The following is a 5,000-nucleotide window of genomic DNA, read 5'->3' on the forward strand; positions in this document are numbered from 1 at the left end:
AATTGGAAAGGAGACCGCCCTGCCTGAACACCGGACGCCACCGCGGCTCCCTATTACGGGGAGTACAGCTGCGCCGGCCCGCCGGGGGCCCTTTCCGACGCGACCCCAAGTGCCTCATCGATCAGCGAAGGCCACAACGGCCACGGGTCCTGGGACAGCGACAGCCACCGCGCGCCTGCCCTCGGCCACCCGCAAGCGGGCGGGCGGACGACGCGGGGCTCTGCGTGCGAGCGAGCAGGGGCGACATCCGTGACAGGTGCTCCGGCGGCTTCAACACCGGCAGAGCCGGCTCGCCGCGAAGCCTGTCCGACGTGCCCGAGGCCAGCCTCAGTAGGCTACGCCTCCGTACCGGTACCAGTCGAGGGGGTGGGGGACCGGGTGCGCGGGATGTGCCCCGCCACCGCCGCCACCCACCCGCCACGCACAAGGATTCCCTTCAGCCGACTCGGCTGGACCGGGGTAAAGCCGCGACAGGCTCGACTCCGCCGGTCTTCCAGCGTTCAAGTGCCGGCGGCCGCCGCCGGCCACCGGCCTTTGCCCAACAAACGCAGGGAACAGGTTACCCCGGAGGGAAAAAGCCAGGTGTGGAACAGCTCAGGCGGGGGGCCGGGGGAAAGCCGCTGAAGGCTCAGGACACCCCGCCGGCCATCTGCATCCGGCTGCCGGACACCACCACCGGCCAAAAACAAAAAAACGTGCTGTACCCGCATCGCGGGCTCCGGCTTAGGGCCAGAGAGCAAAGGAACCGAGGCGCCGACCAACCTCGCTCACAGCACCGTGCAGACCTCCCCTTCACTGAGCCCGGCTGGTACAAACCAGGGACGCCAGGAGCAGACCGGACACCGCAGGCCGCCCCACGTATGGCATCTGCACCAGGAAAAAAAGAAAGCGGAAAAGAGGACCGAGGCGCCGCCGCCTCGCCTTACCATCATCCGGCTTCTCAGGGGACCAGAGTGGTGGGGGGGGTAGCCGCTGAAGGCTCGAGACACCCCACCACGGCCATCTGCACCCGGCTGCCAGCCAACACCGGCGGCCAAAAACGTACCGTGCTGTGCCCATGTCACGGGCTCCGGCTTAGGGCCGAGAGAGCAAAGGACCCGAGGAGTCGACTAGCCTTCGCTCACAGCACCGTGCAGACCTCCCTTCACCGAGCCCGGCCGGTAGAAACCAGGGACGCCGAGAGCCGGCCGGACACCACAGGCCGCCCCGCACGTATGGCATACGATACCGGCAACGAAAGGAGTAAACCAAGAACCAGGGAGGCGCCGCCGCCTCTCGCCTTACCATCGTCGGGCTCTCGGGGGGCCGGGGGGGGGGGGGCCACCCACCGGTGGCTCGAGACACACCCCCCCCGGGCCGTCTGCATCCAAGCTGCCGGCCACCGCGACCAGCCAAAACCGTGGCGTGCCCATGCCACGGGCTCCGGCTTAAGGCCGGCAAACAAAGGGAGCAGGTGCCGCCGCCGCCACCTCTCCTCCCATCCCCAAGGCCCCCTCAAGGAGCTGGGCAACAGCCCCCGACGGGCTGGAACCGTACGGAGCACCGCTGTGTCAACACACATACCGGCGCTCCCCCCCTCCGCCATCATCGGGCTCTCGGGGGACCGGGGGGGGACGGGGGTAACCACCCACGGTAGTCTCACAGCTCGGCTCCCCCCCCCCAGTATCCAGCGTTCAAGTGCCGCCAGCCGCCTCCGGCCACCGGTCTTCGGCCTCTCCCGTGCACCTCTGCCCGTCCTTTTCTCACCACTCGGCAGCGACCGCCCCAACGCCGCCCGGCTTCGCGCCGTTCGGCATCTCTCTTGGTGCTCTCGGTTCCGTGCACGCTCGCCTGACAGAGCACCGGCTTGAGAACCGTGCCCAATTCCCCGGGGGAAACCACCGTCTGCGGCCGCCCAGCATTCCACTTGGCCGGCTAAGCCGCGTGCCCTCGCTCGGTGGCGCTTGTCTGGAGCAGAGACGCCTCGTGCCCCTATATAAGGAGAATATGGGTCCGCGCCGGAAAGGGGCGCTTAAAGGCAGTGTCTGCCTGCCAGCGGGGGAGGCGCTGCAGAGACGCCGCCTCTTACGATGACCTAACTGGAGGCAGCGCGAAACAGCGACCCCTTGGAGGAACTGCCGGAGCCAACAGGACTGCCCGCGCTCTAAGTCCCGACGGAGCCGGGTAGACCTGGCAGCCCTTTCGACGGACGCTGAGCCGGCCGCCGGCAACGTGGAGCCGGGTACACCTAGCGGCCACCGCCGGTCGCCTCGGAGGTGGGTAGACCTGACGGCCGCCTCACGCCCCGGAGGCGGGTAGACCTGACGGCCGCCTCACGCCCCGGAGGCGGGTAGACCTGACGGCCGCCACACGCCGCGGAGGCGGGTAGACCTGACGGCCGCCACACGCCCCGGAGGCGGGTAGACCTGACGGCCGCCTCACGCCGCGGAAGCGGGTAGACCTGACGGCCGCCTCACGCCCCGGAGGCGGGTAGACCTGACGGCCGCCTCACGCCCCGGAGGCGGGTAGACCTGACGGCCGCCTCACGCCCCGGAGGCGGGTAGACCTGACGGCCGCCTCACGCCCCGGAGGCGGGTAGACCTGACGGCCGCCTCACGCCGCGGAGGCGGGTAGACCTGACGGCCGCCTAACGCCCCGGAGGCGGGTAGACCTGACGGCCGCCTCACGCCCCGGAAGCGGGTAGACCTGACGGCCGCCTCACGCCCCGGAGGCGGGTAGACCTGACGGCCACCTCACGCCCCGGAGGCGGGTAGACCTGACGGCCGCCACTCGCCCCGGAGGCGGGTAGACCTGACGGCCGCGTCGCGCCCCGGAGGCGGGTAGACCTGACGGCCGCCTCACGCCCTGGAGGCGGGTAGACCTGACGGCCGCCACACGCCCCGGAGGCGGGTAGACCTGACGGCCGCCTCACGCCCCGGAGGCGGGTAGACCTGACGGCCGCCTCACGCCGCGGAGGCGGGTAGACCTGACGGCCGCCTCACGCCCCGGAGGCGGGTAGACCTGACGGCCGCCTCACGCCCCGGAGGCGGGTAGACCTGACGGCCGCCTCACGCCCCGGAGGCGGGTAGACCTGACGGCCGCCACACGCCCCGGAGGCGGGTAGACCTGACGGCCGCCACACGCCGCGGAGGCGGGTAGACCTGACGGCCGCCTCACGCCGCGGAGGCGGGTAGACCTGACGGCCGCCTCACGCCCCGGAGGCGGGCAGACCTGTCGGCCGCTTCACGCCCCGGAGGCGGGTAAACCTGGCGGCCGCGTCGTGCGAGACATTTTTGTTTCGATAGATGCCAATGAAATCCGAAAAAAAATAAATGAAAAGGGAAATTTTTTTTCTTAACGCACCCCCGCACCCCCGCGCCCCGCCGCGCTCTCATGTGCACGCAGCACCAGCCCCCCCACCCCCCCGCCCCGACCCGTTGGCTGCCATGCAGTCGCTGGCATCATTCGCTGCCCGCCCCCTCGGCCGCCAGTCAGCCCCTCTGCGCCGCGCCACTCCGCGCCGCACGGCGCCGCCCGCCACTCCCCCCCCCCGCTTCCCGCGGCTGCCAGGGGACCCGGCAGAAGCGGCGACGTTCCCCGCACCTCACCCCCAACGGAGACGCCCGTCTCGCTGGAGCGAGTTCGCATCGGGAACCGGGCGCTTTTCGCCGGGTCGGGGTCCCGGCGCTGCCGGGCGGTCCTCGGCTTCAGCTGTTGGTTTCGCAGCGTGGGTTTAGCTTTAGTCTCGGGGGAGGGGGGGTGTGGGGGGGGGTGCGTGTGTGTGTTTTTATTTTGTTTCTTTCCCCCCGCCTTTCGCTGTGCCGCAGAGGCGTGGGCACCGGGCGCCCTTCACCGGGTCCGGGTCCGGGTCCGGGTCCGGGTCCGGGTCCGGGTCCGGGTCCCGGCGTTGCCAGGCGCTCGCTGGCATTCGCGTTTAGGTTTTTTTCGACGGGGTTGGGGTGGGGGGGTGGGAAGGGGGCTCCCGGGCTTTATGTGTGGGAATGGGGGGTGTGGGGGTGTGTGCGCGTGTGTGTGTGTGTGTGTGTTGTTCGGATTGTTGTTTTGTTGTTTGTTCCCCCCCCCCCCCCCCCCCCCGCCGCGACACACACGCGCTCGGACACACACGCAGAGACACAGAGAGAGAGAGAGAGAGAGAGCGCGCGCGCGAGAGAGAGACACAGGCGCGCGCACACACACACACACACACACACACGCACGCACGCGCACACACACAGACACCCCCAGCCCCCCACCCCCCCCAGCCCCCCGACCCCCACCGTCGCCCGCGCGCCCGAAGAGCCGTTGGTCCCCGCCCCACCGCTGCAACTCCGGAGCTGCAGGGCGGTGGGTGCGGCCGCCAACCGACCGCAGCCTCCTCGGCGCCGCGGAGCACTACGGCTGGGGGGTGGGGGATCGGGGGCGGTTTCTGTTACACCACCACCACCACCACCACCCGCCCTCGCTGCTCTCCCTCCCACCCCTTCGGCGTTCGTTTGGCTTTCAACCCGCGGCGGGAACGGAGCAGGCGGGCAGGAGGGCGGGCGGCCGAGCGACCGACTGAGGAAGGCGGGGAGCCGGGCCGCGGGCACGGCGCGGCAGGGACTCGGCAGCTGCGGGGGCTCAGCGTCCAAAACACGCGCCACCCATCATCGCCGCCGCCGGCGGGAGGCCCCTCCGGGCCCCCCGGCACGGAGGCGGCGGCGGCGACGCCGCTGGGTCCTAAGGTCTCCCGCCTTCCTTCCCTGGAGCGGCCAATGTGCTGCTGCTGGGGGAAAGCGGGCCGGAGGTAGGGGGCGGCCGGTCTCCTCGCGAACCCCGGGGGTGGCAGGGGGCGGCCGGTGTCACGGTGGACCTGGTGGCGGGAGGGGTGGGGGTTGGGGGGGGGTCGGCAGGGGGGTCGACAGAGCTCGTTGCGGCGGTGGGGGGGCGGGGGGGGGGGGGGTGGTGGGGGGGTGGTGTTGGTGGGGAGCGGTTTCTGTTGTTACACACACACCCCCGCCCCGTCGCTGCTCTCCCTCCCA

The sequence above is a fragment of the Athene noctua genome, unplaced genomic scaffold, assembly GCF_965140245.1.
Source record: "Athene noctua unplaced genomic scaffold, bAthNoc1.hap1.1 HAP1_HAP1_scaffold_122, whole genome shotgun sequence".
NCBI lineage: Eukaryota > Metazoa > Chordata > Aves > Strigiformes > Strigidae > Athene > Athene noctua.